The sequence below is a fragment of the Pelmatolapia mariae genome, linkage group LG3_W, assembly GCF_036321145.2.
Source record: "Pelmatolapia mariae isolate MD_Pm_ZW linkage group LG3_W, Pm_UMD_F_2, whole genome shotgun sequence".
Classification (NCBI taxonomy): domain Eukaryota; kingdom Metazoa; phylum Chordata; class Actinopteri; order Cichliformes; family Cichlidae; genus Pelmatolapia; species Pelmatolapia mariae.
In genome coordinates this window covers 93,266,504-93,284,232 of record NC_086229.1, presented here as the reverse complement: position 1 = coordinate 93,284,232, position 17,729 = coordinate 93,266,504, and the positions used below count along the sequence as shown (strand labels likewise).

General features: G+C 41.6%; 1 pseudogene; it reads right to left on the bottom strand.

Annotated features, from left to right (window-relative positions):
* The window catches only part of LOC134625026 (NACHT, LRR and PYD domains-containing protein 14-like), a 551,707-nt pseudogene that overhangs the window by 49,959 nt on the left and 484,019 nt on the right, over window positions 1-17,729 (bottom strand).

Below are 17,729 nucleotides of genomic sequence, written 5' to 3'. Positions count from 1 at the left end.
ATGAACCATAAAGTCAGTTTGGACCGAGGAGCAGTCGGTAAACTACATTCAGTGTATAAGATACTTTTTTTATCCGACGCATGCAGAAGAAATCAAATCTCTGTATCACAATGATTTCATTAAAGCCTTATTATTTTATGGGGACAAATCACCGTAGATCATTAATAGGGAACAAAAAAGGAGGATCCCATCGGCAATGGGAGACAATAGTCTTGATACGTGCTTATAACTTAAAACACACAAAAAAACCCAGTTACAGTTGGTAAGATTTATGGTATAAACCAGACTTTCACAGTCTGCATCTTTACAGGGTTTTTTCTGCTTTTGTTCACTCCTAGTGTGATTAACAAACATCAAACCACAGAGCCCACTAACTATTAGCCGCTTTTACCCCCTAAACAGTCAGTTGACTGAGAGAAATGCATTCCATTATTGTGAACGCTGAAGGAGATGTGCTCCATAGTCAAACTTTATATTTCCTTAACTTACAGCCTATGTTCTGTTTAATTCCTTTGATGGAAAATTGGTTAAACCGTTGCTCAACTTATGTCTGAATGACGGCAGATAATTCTGATGAAACTGACCCGTAAGCACTTTGCAGCTGAGTTGAGGGCTCGTGGAAATAAGGTCAAGGAGGTGTCAGGCGTGAGTACGGCCTGACATTCCATTTGGGACAGCTGCCAGACACATTAGTGCAACTGTGAGCAGCAACTCCTGTATACTGAACATAAGAAAAGTAATGTGTAGGTGCTTCATTTTTTTTTTTTTTTGTTAAAAAAGCCGAGATTCCAGGACTCATGCTTATATGGTTTTCTTTTATCCAAAAACAGGTTAGTTTATCCGGTTTGAGGAGTTGTTTCCCTGGTCCAGATATTTGGGATGGTTCAAATGCCGAGTCTCCAAATGCAAACAAAAGGATATTTTCCACGTTATTTCTTAAATGTGCATAAATGGGATCAGATAATGTCCGATAAAAGTAATAAACAATAAATGTAAATCAGTTTTTTTAACTGTGCAGACCCACACCAGTGAAAGCGATAAAAAAAAAAAAAAAAAAAACGTTCATGACTTTAAAGAGATTATGAACAAAATGCATTACATTTTGTTTTGTTTTTTTGCTACATTAACAACTTTTCCAACTCTGATTCTCTGCAGGACCCACACAGACATCACTCCAGACTGAAATCCACTTCAGACGGCACACGCAACATGTTCAAGCATGCACGGAGGCCTTTCAGTAAATGTAAGAAGATGGTTAAGGCGAGAGATTGCTATTCTGTCTTTTACATCGCCACAAAGGGAGGACTAAACGCCAAAAAAGAGAAAAGTTTTTTAAAAAATGACGCTTTAAAACAGTTCGAGTATCTTTGTGTTTACGGGGAGAAGGGAATAACTGCGGCCGAGGCTCTGAAAAGAGACGGTCGCTTCGCCGATGACCTGGGCTACTTTGAGCTGGTTAACATCGACGACGAGCGTAAGACTGAGTGCACAGACATAATTGATTGTCTGGACAATAAGAAATTCCAGATATGTTTTCCACAGGGAGCAGATACGGATGTAGCCATCCCAGGGCAGCAGAAACCTCCACACGCATCAAATAATGCAGAGCGCAGCGGTGGAATGACATCGGTCTTAGATGTAGCACGACAGAACGGATTGAGTCTAAAAACGGCAATCAAAGAAACCGGCAGCAGCATTGACCGTAAGGAGGTTTACAATCTACTTTGTCAGCAGTATCCGCGTCTGAAACGATGGATGGAGAGTAGATTCCCCAAAAATTCTTTCCAGGAAGCACTGAAATACAGGAAGGAGAACTTTGGAAAGAGCCGACAGTCTTTTACTGAAATTCGCAGCATTATGTTGCTGCTCGAACTGAGCGAGTCAGTTTGTCTCATAACCGGTTCCTTCATAAAGCAAGGCACAGGCTTTGTGCTATTTGACAACTTTGTCTTGACCAACGCCCGCTTATTCGACTACTGGGTTAAATCAAACACACCTAACTGGCGTGAATTTGTAAACGTTACTGTGGTCTTTAACTTTGAAGACCAAGAGTCAGACAGGAACAACCTCGACGCTAAGGTGTTTATCGGCGACGATAAGTTAGATTATGTTAAGTTAAGATACGTTTTTTTTATTTTTGTAAATAAATAAATGTTGATGTTGTGCGATGGGATTGTGTGCCTCAATTTTAGTTATAATGTGGCAAATCACTACAACAGACGGCTCAAGACAATACCGTCCAGAGTAAGGATCTTGTTAGACAGTGTTTCTAAGATTTTTACGCCCCATTACAATAACCTCAGTTTAACCAATAAAAGTGGGTATCATTTGCATAGCAGTGAAAAGCCTTTAATAAATCCCAAGCCTCACTTGAATACATACGTAACAAGCGTTAAGAAAGAAAAAGAAGTTTTGACAGACTCGATACGTTTAACTTTGTCATAATTTTTTTTCTTTTATGAGCCTTTAAGATTAGTTGAGCGGTCGCATAATTTTTCATTGCTCAACTAGTGTATTGAAATCAGTTTTTCTACTTTGTGTGTGTGTGTGTGTGTGTGACCTCACTGTAGATGCTGAAGACGTTGTAATTCTTAACGCTTGTTGTATGTATTCAAGTAAAGTTTGGGATTTATTAAAGGCTGTTTGGATACAGCTTCTGTTTTGAGGCTGCGAGTTTTTTATTTATTTCACATCCCCCCAAAAACACCATTTTTAAAGTTATGTTCTTGCATTGTATTTTTATGTTCTGAAGTAATATACCCAGTCTCATTTCTTCAAGCCACGCCCTCTCATACTCATGTTGTCTCTGCGTATCTACCTCTTCACCGAGATCACAACCTGTCAGTTTTTGGCCGGCGGTCATGGGTTCCTTCCAGTAATATGACGCGAGACTGGCACTTTATTAAAGAAGGCACGTATTAACAGCACAACCCACTAAAAAAAAAACCCCAAAATGGCTTCCTTTTATACTCTACCTATTCGGGTGAGCATCCGGACTAGCCCGAGTATGGGTGTTAACTAATCAAAATGAAAGCATTAACGTACAATAACATTAGAGCACGTAACAAACACATACATATTTCCAAAATACGTACTATAAACAAATCAATAACATATGCTTCAACCGTTACTATCTAACCATACTCCCCTAACCCGGCGCACTGGTCTGCTCCAGGAGCTCTTAAGCAGGTGATTGAGCCGCTTCCACATCCTGCAAGAAGCAACCGGGACAGGTGACTACTTTTACAAATTCTCTTTTCACATAGGTTACCGACAAATGATTAAATGTAAGCAGCTCTAACTTTGGCTCTTTTCTGACACAGGTAGGATGGACCTTGTCGCTTCACCTTTACAAGCTGTCAATTTAATCCTACATGAAAAAACCTAATAAAGAATTCATGAGAACTAGTGTGTTGTCTTTATTGTATTATTTTTAATTCCCAATCAATCAATTAATTAATAAAAATGCAAACTAGGTAATTCTTAACGCTTGTTACGTATGTATTCAAGTGAGGCTTGGGATTTATTAAAGGCTTTTCACTGCTATGCAAATGATACCCACTTTTATTGGTTAAACTGAGGTTATTGTAATGGGGCGTAAAAATCTTAGAAACACTGTCTAACAAGATCCTTACTCTGGACGGTATTGTCTTGAGCCGTCTGTTGTAGTGATTTGCCACATTATAACTAAAATTGAGGCACACAATCCCATCGCACAACATCAACATTTATTTATTTACAAAAATAAAAAAAACGTATCTTAACTTAACATAATCTAACTTATCGTCGCCGATAAACACCTTAGCGTCGAGGTTGTTCCTGTCTGACTCTTGGTCTTCAAAGTTAAAGACCACAGTAACGTTTACAAATTCACGCCAGTTAGGTGTGTTTGATTTAACCCAGTAGTCGAATAAGCGGGCGTTGGTCAAGACAAAGTTGTCAAATAGCACAAAGCCTGTGCCTTGCTTTATGAAGGAACCGGTTATGAGACAAACTGACTCGCTCAGTTCGAGCAGCAACATAATGCTGCGAATTTCAGTAAAAGACTGTCGGCTCTTTCCAAAGTTCTCCTTCCTGTATTTCAGTGCTTCCTGGAAAGAATTTTTGGGGAATCTACTCTCCATCCATCGTTTCAGACGCGGATACTGCTGACAAAGTAGATTGTAAACCTCCTTACGGTCAATGCTGCTGCCCGTTTCTTTGATTGCCGTTTTTAGACTCAATCCGTTCTGTCGTGCTACATCTAAGACTGATGTCATTCCACCGCTGCGCTCTGCATTATTTGATGCGTGTGGAGGTTTCTGCTGCCCTGGGATGGCTACATCCGTATCTGCTCCCTGTGGAAAACATATCTGGAATTTCTTATTGTCCAGACAATCAATTATGTCTGTGCACTCAGTCTTACGCTCGTCGTCGATGTTAACCAGCTCAAAGTAGCCCAGGTCATCGGCGAAGCGACCGTCTCTTTTCAGAGCCTCGGCCGCAGTTATTCCCTTCTCCCCGTAAACACAAAGATACTCGAACTGTTTTAAAGCGTCATTTTTTAAAAAACTTTTCTCTTTTTTGGCGTTTAGTCCTCCCTTTGTGGCGATGTAAAAGACAGAATAGCAATCTCTCGCCTTAACCATCTTCTTACATTTACTGAAAGGCCTCCGTGCATGCTTGAACATGTTGCGTGTGCCGTCTGAAGTGGATTTCAGTCTGGAGCGATGTCTGTGTGGGTCCTGCAGAGAATCAGAGTTGGAAAAGTTGTTAATGTAGCAAAAAAACAAAACAAAATGTAATGCATTTTGTTCATAATCTCTTTAAAGTCATGAACGTTTTTTTTTTTTTTTTTTTATCGCTTTCACTGGTGTGGGTCTGCACAGTTAAAAAAACTGATTTACATTTATTGTTTATTACTTTTATCGGACATTATCTGATCCCATTTATGCACATTTAAGAAATAACGTGGAAAATATCCTTTTGTTTGCATTTGGAGACTCGGCATTTGAACCATCCCAAATATCTGGACCAGGGAAACAACTCCTCAAACCGGATAAACTAACCTGTTTTTGGATAAAAGAAAACCATATAAGCATGAGTCCTGGAATCTCGGCTTTTTTAACAAAAAAAAAAAAAATGAAGCACTTACACATTACTTTTCTTATGTTCAGTATACAGGAGTTGCTGCTCACAGTTGCACTAATGTGTCTGGCAGCTGTCCCAAATGGAATGTCAGGCCGTACTCACGCCTGACACCTCCTTGACCTTATTTCCACGAGCCCTCAACTCAGCTGCAAAGTGCTTACGGGTCAGTTTCATCAGAATTATCTGCCGTCATTCGGACATAAGTTGAGCAACGGTTTAACCAATTTTCCATCAAAGGAATTAAACAGAACATAGGCTGTAAGTTAAGGAAATATAAAGTTTGACTATGGAGCACATCTCCTTCAGCGTTCACAATAATGGAATGCATTTCTCTCAGTCAACTGACTGTTTAGGGGGTAAAAGTGGCTAATAGTTAGTGGGCTCTGTGGTTTGATGTTTTTAAATCACACTAGGAGTGAACAAAAGCAGAAAAAACCCTGTAAAGATGCAGACTGTGAAAGTCTGGTTTATACCATAAATCTTACCAACTGTAACTGGGTTTTTTTGTGTGTTTTAAGTTATAAGCACGTATCAAGACTATTGTCTCCCATTGCCGATGGGATCCTCCTTTTTTGTTCCCTATTAATGATCTACGGTGATTTGTCCCTGTTAGAGTGGATTGTTGGATGTTTGTCATTTTTGTGCTTGCCATCCATTTCTGCATTGTGGAGCAATTCCACAGTCCCCCTCCCCAGATTCTTGAGTTTTTGGGTGAGGGGCTGTAATGTTTGATTACAGACACATCCTATCTGGAAGGTCTGTTTGATGTAAGTTTCCTGCCCAGCAGGAGGTCTCTCTCACTCACACACACACACACACACACATATACATGCCTCGTCTTTGTAACCAAGGGGGGTTAAGAGGGGAGGTACGTGTTGTAAACTATTGTGTGAACTGTAACAGTTTGTCAATAAATAGCTGCGAGGGAAGCTGCTCTTTGACGGACTTTGGGCTGGAGACAGGTTAGGAGCGTGAGCTCCAAGAGCTGGTTCTTGACCAAAGGCCTCCCTTGCGCAAGTAATCGATCGAACGCTGTTGCCTTGTTTTCTTTCATGATGAATAAGTCTCTAGAACTAGCGGGGTTTGTGGGAACAGACCCAACATTTATTTGGTCCTTCGAGAGCCGGAACCTAACACATCGCATTCACCGAGGAGAGGGAGAGGACGCCACCGCAGTCTGCTAGCAGCCATCGTCTGGGACGATTGACGAAAGCCCTGGTACTTTGCTTTGTTCCAGGCCGGACAGTTTGCGCCTGAACTCCCCACGGGATGGATGGCGATTGACGGGAACCAGAGACTCTTCCCATGAACAAAAACAACACGAACAGTGAGTAGAAAAGGCGTTATGCGTCACTGAGACTGCGCGGGTAGACGCGGGTCCAGGGGAGCGCTGGTTGCGCGGGTTACACGCGAACCTAAAACAATAGAGAGCGGCTACGTGACCGTGCGGTTTCTCGCAGGTACGGGAGTGCGCCAGCCGTGCGGGAAGGTCGCAGGCTACTAAAGAAACGGCTCCGTAGCTGCGCGGTTTCACGCGAGCACGGGAGTGCGTTGGACTGTGCGTTTAGGACGCAGGTCCATGAGAGCTGTGCGTGCAGACGCAAGCGATAGGCCTATGTTGTGTGTGTGCGGGCCAGACGTGGTCTGCGTGAGTGTGGCTGATTGTTGTCTTGTATCGGAGACTAAACTGAGTAAGTCTGCCTTGAAAGAGGATGAAATACACTGCAAAGTTTTTATTGGGCAGCACGTGGTGTGTGGATCGTTGACGAATGAAGTGAAATTGTGCTCTAAGCAGAAGTGAGTGTGAGCGTGTCTGAGGTCACGGTGTGTGTGAAGGTATCCAGCTGGGGCAGACGTGATTCTGCAGGTCACCTGCCCAGCGGACAAAGAAATAACATAGTTGTGTTGGTGAATGATAGCACGAAGAGTGTTTGGTGTTTCTCAGCCTGAAACAGCTGTAATGTACTTTCTGTTTTTGAGAGAGAGAGAGAGATGTGTGTTGTTTTAAGCAGTGATGAGATTAATGAAAATGTGATGAGAGGAACACAAAAACATACAGAAAATACATTAACTATACTAACCCTACATGTATATACAATAAATGATACTCATGAAGACCAGACAGCATCTTAAGCATGAGATTCTTTTTGTCATCTTGTCCAAGTCACTAGTAAGATGAAAGTGATACATAGACTAGTGGACTGAATATTATAGGAGGACAGATGACTGCATCATAGAGGAAAACAGAATGCTGAAGAGGGGTCTTAAATGAGTGAGCTGAGTGAGCTGATTGTGAGTTTCTGGTGTGTGAAGAAGTTTTACCATGGCACACATTTGGTTACATGAGAAGAAACTTATTATGTGCTGAGACAACAGGGTTATGCTGTATGTTGTGTGTGTGGCTGATTGGATGGATGTTTGAGATTAAACTGGCTGTTGATTTGTCTTTTGTTACTAAGTTGAGCCTGCCAATTAGGTTTGGAACGATTTATCCCCCTGGCATGAAAAACACGTGTCATGACTTAAACAAGGCCTTTCTTTCCTTTGCTTTCCTTTATTTTCTTTCCTTTCTTTTTATTTTGTTACTTTCATGGTGCACTGAAAGTTTCGTTTGATGATCTCTGTTTGAGCAGAGATGCACGATTAGAACAGAAGCGCTATACGACTCGTCGTCGAGAAAACTGTTGCAAGTGAGTTTCTCCAAAAATTAAAATGGGCTTGGGAGAAAGCCACTTATTTGGGACAATCAGAAAACAAGTCCCTGCCAAAAAGGATTCACCGAGGTAATCCGATTCTAAAGTTTTTCTTTTCCTTTTGAAATGATGTCATTTTGCTGAAATGAAACGATAATTTCCACTATCAGCAAATAAAAAATGAGTGGAAAGACTGACTGACAAAAGCTGACAAGACTGACTGACTTAGCACCATTGTGTGAAGTTAACCCCCACCTGACAAAGGTGTGGATGCATCTCTGTGTGTGTCTCTATTACAGGAGCAGAAGGAGACCACAGGAGGAAACTTGGGTCACATGACTATGTGAACTCTGCAAATTTAACCTTTTAGTTTAAAATTTTCTGTGTCTGTGAATTTACCATGGGTGTGTTATTCACTACCTTGTGTTGCTTACAGAGATTACTGTGAGAAAGAGTGTATACGAATGCGCAGCGCTAACATTTACCTTTCTTTTTACAGCAGATGGTTAATCATGTGATTCGATCATGTGATTTATAGCAGGACACATCTTAATGATGTTTTTCTATTACAGGATTACTGAGATTTTGTGTGAAGAAAACTGTGGTTACAGGCTGTGTGTTGATGATGAAATTACACTGTGTTGTGGAGAAAATATGAATGTTACAAGGGAGAAGTGAATACAGTGTGACACTGTGTTTGAGACCAGTGTTACTTCTTTTTACAGCATCTCTGGAATCTGGATGGCCGGCACCTGACCACCAGGATTGTTTATGTGTGTTGTTAATGTTTGTTTTTTCTAAGAGTGCATGTAGAGGATTCAGCAGAAAACAGACAAGTGACATGAGAAAACAAATAAGAGATGCAGTGTTTATGGAATAGTTTAATATGGGCTCATTAGCTGGCCACTATTGAGCTCACAGTGATAAAAATCAGTGAAGTGACATTGCTTAAGGAAAGTCACCGATTAAATTGTGGAATAAATTGGGATGATTCATGATTTGGGACAAATTATGATAATAATAAGAGTGATTTAATGACTGGAGAAAACCTGCACATGATATTTGTCTTTTATGCTGAATACTTTATTACTTTATTGGTTGAAAATGTGAAGTTTGATTTAAAGACTTTGTCTTCCAGGATACAAGCTCCAGGTGGAGCTGGGAGTTAGACAAGCTAAACATTTAATTGCTGACTAATGTTTTTACACAGGGTTACAGGTTGGAGTGAAGCTGCTCCAAGGGACAAACCCTGGAGATTGTTTTAGGGAGACTGTGCAACATTCTTGTACATGTCTCGTTGGGGAGTTGACACATGGCAGAAGCCATGTGGCGAGAGGAGTGTCATTTTGATTTGCAGGTGTCGTGAGGTGCCATGACGAGAAGGAGTGACTGAGAGGATCGTCCACAAGATGGAAGCTGAGGCCTGGAGAGAGGCTTCAGAAGGATCGGAGATTACCTTCAGCACAGAGAACTGTGCTACTGGGCTTCCAGGAGATCGTCATGAGGAGACTCTGCACAGCGAAATCTTAAATGAGATAAAAGAGTTTCGACGTTGACATTGAGGAAGACAACTAAGGTGTACGACGTGCTCTGCCTTTAAAATCTTCAGCAACGTTGAATCATGAGAGCTTGAGGGAGCGTGCCAGGCTCCAAAAAGTGACAGCACAGAGGAGGTCCAGCGATGGACTTGTGGTTCTGTGAACAGCACAAATGCCAGGTGACTGCGAAATACCTAACAGCACTTTTTCCACAAGTGAAGCCGTAACTTACTATCCTACCAGATTAGCTCTAGTTGCTTGTGCTTTACTTCCATGCGTGAGATCAGTATGTGCAGCAGCTTAAGCTGTAATATGTTTCAGGATATAGTTTTTCACCTTTTGACATTGTTAGTTCAACACGAGGTAGATGTCTACTACTGCAGACTAAAATTACATTTCTGTCACCTACAAAACACTTTTAATGTTACTGTTACTCTTGTAACCATACATAACCATAAAGTGATGCACAATTCTGAATCCGTTACACCTTTTGTCAACGAAAGAAGAGGGCACTTCTCATGAGTGTAGAGACCACGTAGAGAAGGAGAGTAAGCCGAGGGATGACTTAACAGATGTGCCACTAAGTGAGGGAAAGGTTTGGTTTGTTGATGGTTTGAGCTTTACAGCAGCAGAGGGACAGACTAAAACAGGTTTTACTGTAGTAGACAGTGAGAAAGTTATCTGTACAGGACAACTAGCATGTTTCATATTTGCTTGAGCAGCAGGGATGCTAGCTTTAACGGAAACGTGTAAAGCTGCAGAGAAATAAGATGTGACAATATACACTGTTAGCCAGTATGCATTTGCTACATTATATTTCTTTGTGATGCAGTGGGTGAGACGAGGTGTGACAGCCTCTACAGGGAAACCTGTAGAACACGCCAAACTCTTGCAAAATCTGCTGGAGGCAGAATTTTTACCCAGTAGAATTGCCGTTTGTAAATGTGTAGCACACATGTGAGGGAAAGATCCAGTTGCATTAGAGAATGCTTTTGCACATAAGATCGCAAAAGAGGCAACTTTATGAGAACATGGTGTTAACGTTTTAGCAATGCAACACCAACAGACGTTGGCTATTATGCGGGATGCACTGGTAGACATGCAGGGCCACTCACCTACTGCAGGAAAAAAAATGTGATCTACAGAAGGAGCGAGCTTGCAGGATGGTGTTTGTTATCTGTGTGATAACCCAATACTGCCTAAGAATTTATATAGGACTGCTGCTATTTTGCGCCATGGGCTTTGCCATGTCGCAACAGGAGGGAGATAATGAGTAGTTTATACTTTAAGATTAAATACCCTTAAAAAAACTTTTTTGTAGGTCATGTATGATATGTTCAAGCACAATTCTCGGGGTAATTTGAGACCTAAGAGAGGGAAATTCCCCAGACCTAGTCACCCATTTCAAGTTATTCACATGGACTTTATAGAGCTGTCCAACTGTAATAACTATAAGTACTGTTTAGTGATAGTGTGTCCTTTTCAAAGTGGGTAGAAAGCGTCCCAACTAGGGAAGCAGATGCCATTTCGGTTGCCAAAGCAATATGTAAGAATATCATTTGGAACATGGGATTCCCGAGACCATTTATAGTGATAATGGTCCACACTTTGTAAATGAAGTGATTAGATTAATGGCACAACATCTAGGGATAACACTAAAAATATCATTGTTTATATCACCCACAAAGTGCAGGGTTGATAGAGAGAACTAATGGAACAGTAAAGTTAAGACTTAGGAAGAGGCGCAGGACATGGTTAAACGGTATAGTATTAGTTAAGATGTATATGAATGTACATGCGGATTACTCCAACAGAGAATGGTCTGACTCGTTGAGATTATATATGTTAGAGCATTTAGAGTCTAGTCTTCTGTAGTGATGATAGAAGAGCAGAAGAGAGAGCATATTAGCAGATTAGATGCTTAAAATGTTTAAAAATGAAGAAGTCTTGAGAACACATGATCTGCCAGATGATTCTGTTCTCCGCAGGAGCAGAGTCTGAAGTCTGGAGATTGGACGTTGATAAGGCCATGGAGAGGAAGTGCTGGTCCAGTTCACGGTGGAAAGGTCCTTATCGGATGCTGCTGACGACAACCACAGCAGTGAAGATTGCTGAAAGGATTACTTGGATACATCAAGCGCACTGCAAGAAGGTGACACACATCCAGGCCAGCTCGGGGTAAGTGGCAGGAAGACCGGGTACAAAGGGGGGGGAAAGCCTCCAGGGCCCCTCGTCTCAATCCGGTGAAGAAACCAACTGAGCCACAGGTACTCATCAGAATGGCTGGGAATGTGCTGTGCGCCTTCTTGTGCCTGTGGACCCAGAGTGAGATGACAGGAGCGCACTGGGACAGAGCAAACCACACCCAGTACCCGCATGGGGTTTTCAACAACTACTGGTGGCAGTTTGGGAACACAACCGCTCACATAAAGAACGAGACCAATGGTTATGCTTGTGATGCCACTGGCTACACATTCTTCTGGACTGTGGCCATATAGCATCACTGAGAGCGAGACAGTTTGTTTGGTTGCCGTAGCAACACATCCAGGAGTGAACATACTTGGAACACTGCCAACTTTTCAACTTCTGAACCTGAATGGACGGTTGATTCACCAGTAGCTGGGACGGTGAACTGCTCTGGTAAGACAGACTTGATAGTCTGACTCAAAGTGTCTGACTTGCTGCAGGACATTGAACAGCTAAACGAACTGGAAAAGGCCAGTTGCCTATGTGTATGAAGGGCAATGGATTAGTCCAAGTACCATGGAATTTGTGCAACATCACGTATTCTTTGTGTCCTCTGCAAGAAGGATGCAAACAGAGAAGCCTTTTGTCTACATTTGCATCATGAACACTTCTGTAAGCTGGTTGAGGCTTTGAGCCAAGAAGATCAAAACAGCTTGATCCAATTTCCTTTACAAAGCTTTTCCTGTGGTGACAACAGGACAGGAGAAGAGTTGTAAATGCGGATAATTTACTAGTTGACTCTAACCCCCACAGGATGCCTACAGTGAGAAGATTTGGGGGGTTGATAGGAGTCATAAAGAAGGGTGTTGACCAGGCTACAGCTTTGAAGTTAGCTGAGAGCCACATGGACAAACGATAAAGTCAACTGATGTGTTTGAATGTCTATGTCTGTATACAGTTGAATTGTAGTGACATATGATTTTTGAGAATGTTGATTCTTCTTGTTTGACTGTTACATTCAGTTGTTTACTTGCAGGAATACATAATGAATCGCACGACAGGAGTAGATGCACCACAAGGCTGGATAACTTGGTTAAGGTCTGGTCCTTGGTGGCATCTTCTTTTGAAAATATTAATTCCTGTTTTTGGACTGTTGACATTTGATTTGCTTATGTATAGGATGCATTTTACCATGTATAAGATCAATGCGAACTAAGATGATTTCTAATACATTTGTTAATTATGTACTTTTACAACAGTATGAATTGACTGAAATGAATGATATGACAGAAGCCTGTGTATGAATGATGCCTGCACTGAAAATGTTAAGCAAGAGGTGCATGGATAAGAATATACTACATAGGAATAGTTTGGAGCATAAAAATAACAAAACAGGAGGGAATGTTAGAGTGGATTGTTGGATGTTTGTCATTTTTGTGCTTGCCATCCATTTCTGCATTGTGGAGCAATTCCACAGTCCCCCTCCCCAGATTCTTGAGTTTTTGGGTGAGGGGCTGTAATGTTTGATTACAGACACATCCTATCTGGAAGGTCTGTTTGATGTAAGTTTCCTGCCCAGCAGGAGGTCTCTCTCACTCACACACACACACACACACACATATACATGCCTCGTCTTTGTAACCAAGGGGGGTTAAGAGGGGAGGTACGTGTTGTAAACTATTGTGTGAACTGTAACAGTTTGTCAATAAATAGCTGCGAGGGAAGCTGCTCTTTGACGGACTTTGGGCTGGAGACAGGTTAGGAGCGTGAGCTCCAAGAGCTGGTTCTTGACCAAAGGCCTCCCTTGCGCAAGTAATCGATCGAACGCTGTTGCCTTGTTTTCTTTCATGATGAATAAGTCTCTAGAACTAGCGGGGTTTGTGGGAACAGACCCAACAGTCCCCATAAAATAATAAGGCTTTAATGAAATCATTGTGATACAGAGATTTGATTTCTTCTGCATGCGTCGGATAAAAAAGTATCTTATACACTGAATGTAGTTTACCGACTGCTCCTCGGTCCAAACTGACTTTATGGTTCATACGTGTCAACTCAGGGAACTCCTGCCGTGACCTCCCCTCTGTGAGCACACACACACACACACACACACACACACACACAGAATGAGAGAAACAGAAAGATCATTAATGGAGAGGTTTATGCAGCAGCTCTTGGATTTTCACTCTCTGCCGGATTTCAGAAGAACGGTTACATAAATGTCATTACAAAGTTTTTACCTTTGCTTCAATGTGTCTTTAAATCCTTTCTCGTTCAAATTGTTTATTCACATAGTAAAGATGTAGCTCAGTAAGTAGGAACAGCGATAGTCATTTTCTACAATAATTTCATCATCCACAGTTTGTGAAAACTGCGGTTAAAAAAATAAATCTGCAAATTCACAAATGATGGACTCTTTTCAGAGGTACGCTTCATGTACCTATAAACATACACTTAAAAGATGTACATTAGGCTGCACACTGGTTATGGCAATACGGATTTTGCTCAAGAGTCTGTTTAAGCTAAAAACTTGAAATATATATATCTGCAGGGCTCTAGACTAACTTTTTGACATGGGCGCACCGGTACGCCTAACTTAAAAAATTTAGGCGTACCGGCACAAAAGTTAGGCGCACTCAAATTTTTCAACCGCTTCGCTTAACACCGCAGTTTTACATGTGCACCTTCTTTGGGGGGAAGTCCATACAGACAATATTCATTTCTAAATTATTAACTAACAATCTTGTGCTTAAAGTGCTTTGTCAATATTGTAGAAAATGTTAAACTTAATCATCAGCTTGGCCTCCTCTGATGACCTGTTTGCTGCTGCCTGCTGCTGAAAGGCAGTGGGGAGAGGGGACACTTGGGCAGTGCATTTATTGCAGCATGAAGTGTGTTTTCTGGATACACTGCTGCTTTTTCAGCATTCAAAGATTGATGGCACTGTGTCAGAGCTGGCTATGAATTTCAGACAGATCAGGCCTTAACTTAACACAAAAGTTATCAATAGTTCTTTTCATCTTTTCTTATTACCCACACCTACATCCACTTCTCTCAGGCCTAGGCTGCTCACTAGAGCTGGGTATCATCACTGATTTCTATAATCCATTCGATTCCGGTTCTCAAAGTCCTGATTCGATTCAATTTAGCCTCAGACAGTCAGAAATATTATAATTCTGATCATTTATCAGTACTGATACATGTGAGACTTCATCAGAATTGTGAACATCACAGTAGATGCCTTTGTGTCAAAGTAACTGACAATAAAACACAGAAAAACATGAAGGAGATTTTCCTGGTCTGGCTTTTTATAACAGATAACCTTAAAAATATTCTGCAATATTCTGCAATTTTGCATAATTTTAAGGAGTTTAAATTTCTTCAGTATTGAACAGCAGAAATTAGGCTTTCTTGTCGGACGTCATTTACATGAAAAAAGAAAAAGACAGCGCTGTAAACAACGGTAGACTGGTGGGTAATAAGCGAATGAATAATCCAGAAAACAGATTTGAGACGGGAAACTGTTCTTGAAGTACACACAGGGAGCTGTGTAGGAAGTGTAATTTTTATCGTGGGGAAGCAAAACAGCAAAAGTCAGAGGGAATTCATGACGACATTGATCAAATGTGAAGCGTAGTTTGCTGCTTCTTTTGCTGCTGGCTCGGCGAATTTTGGTTGGACAGACAAAACCTGCAGCTCAGAATCAGCGCAAAAAGACGTAAACACAGAGCGACCCGACGCATCAGAATTGCTAAGCTCCGACAGCGTGTCCGTCTGCGGGCCGTCCGGTGAGAAAGCCGAGAAAGACAAAGCTGATTCTGATGCGTCGGGTCGCTCTGTGTTTACGTCTTTGTGTGGAATCCGTTAATGAATTGATATCGCCTTATTAAAGCTACTCACCTCCCTCTTCTACCTGCACTTTCCACTGGACCACGGCCAATCAGAGAGGTCCCGCCCCTGACTATCTCTGATTGGTTTAGTCCACGATAGGGGCATAATGTGTGTCTGTTGTTGACCACACGGAGTTGCAGAGATTTTTTTTTTTTGTTACCCAAACAGGTACGACCAAGTGTTGGTAACAGTTGGTCGCACCGGTGCGACCAAATGTTTTTCTTTAGTCGCACCACGGAAAAATTTGGTTGCATTTGCGACCAAATTGTTCGCACTCTAGAGCCCTGATATCTGTATATTTTAACATAGATAAAATGTTTTTTGGAGTCACAATTTAAACACTGTTTGAATAATCAAAGAGATATTTATAAAGGACAGGCTTACCGGGAGCTGTATTGTCTCTTTTGCATGAGACACACCAGAAAAGCTCTGTGCGGATAGCAAAGTCTGCGCTGTGGGAGTGTCTGGACCCTCCACGCCACACAACCTCGCACTGGTCCCCAGGGGCACGGCAAACTTGTAAGCCCTAGTTCGGCTCCCGAAAAATATGCTTGAGTTGTTCTTGTGTCCAACAAAAATGAGTTCTGCTATGTTTTATTTTTAATGTTACTGCGTTAGCACAATTTAAAATCCAAAAATTATTAGTCTCTTAAATGAATGGCATCTTGTTAGACCGGGGGCTTAAAAAACTAATACATTGTTTTTACATCTTGTGCACTTGGGCACACTTAAATGAAACTCGAAAAGTGGGACACACAATATGGAGATGATGACTTGACATTTGTTAGGGAGGAGTGTAAGTATAGAGAGGAGGAATTCCCATTCATGTACTCTGCAATGTGCATTGTGTTCTGTTTACTTTTTTTCAGAATAAATGGCTGTGAAAAAACCCATCAAAGTTGAGGTAAGTATTCACCACAATATCGTGGTTTTTATTATTAGGGGCAAATTTCTCTTTGTGTAAAAAAATTAAGCCAACATCCAAGTGTCAAAGGTCCCTGAAGCTTATTTGTGCCACAGATGCTAATTCAGTGACTGCGTGTGAGGAATGTTTTGGGACCTGTCTGATCTTAAAAAACTAACTTTGTTGTTACATTACAGCAATATTGAGGAAAGATTTAATGGCTGATCATGGAGCAGGATGAAGGTCAAAGGGAAACTCGCTGCCACGCTTCCGGTTATGCTTCCATCCGGCGTAGTCATCTGACCGGTCCGTGCTTTATCGCCCCTCCTGACCCGGAGTGGTATATCGTGTTGTAGAAAAGTTTGATCGATTCGCGCGCTCTCTCTCTCTCTCTCTCTCTCTCTCTCTCTCTCACTCACTCATTCTTACCAAAATAATAAATTCTCTGGGTTTTTTTTTTTTTCTCATACGTTTATGGTACGAGATGGAGGAAGCATCCCGATCTCTCGGAGGTAATGAACCGACGGAACTTATTCAAGTTCTCAATATGTGCGCTGTGCTTTTTTTTCACTAAGGGTTATTTTACACGTACATTGAGTTGAGGCCAATATGAAATTCTTTGCTTGGCTGGAGGCATTAAGAAATACTAATAACGATTAGAGGGGTTGTTGACTCCTTCATGGTGTGCGTAAAACAAGGCCATTTTCTTTTAGGGTTTCTGTCTATTGAGAAAACCCATTGTAAAAGTAGCTCAAAAAATGAAGAAAAACTTTTTACTTTGGTCTGACAAGCAGTGGCTGCACAAAACCAAAATACCTGGTGTTTTAATTGTTTAAGTAAGGCCGATTTCTGAATATGTGCGCAGCGCTTTTTTTCCTCTAAGGTTTACACATACGAGGTGGGTGGTCTGTAGGTTACAAGCGGATAGAAAGTTCTTCTTTTCATTACAAGCGCCGGTGCATCTTAAGAAAGTAAAATGCATCCGCTATTGTTAAAAAATGAAATACAGAGAAAATTGTCATAATATTTAAACTATGAGTTTGTGGAAAACTAACTGCCGCTCTGTCTCTCTATACAGCACTGAGTCATCAGCTGCGTCACCCCTATGCTTCAGGATCCCTCCCTCCCTCTCTGATCTCCCCAGCAACCATACCCCTCCCCTCATGCTTATGGAACATGTTGCAACAGGTCTGAAAATGACTAGACACTTCCGGAGTATTTCTGGTAGGGTCAAAAGGTCAAAATTGAGGCCTTCAACAGTAAATATGATGTATTTGAAGACGTAGCCCCACTTTCCACACCCCTCAAAAGGCAGAGTCCATTCTCCCCGCAAGCTCCTCGGAGCCGGTATCTGGCTGCGGAACATGAAGATGTTCTTATTTCCCCCTT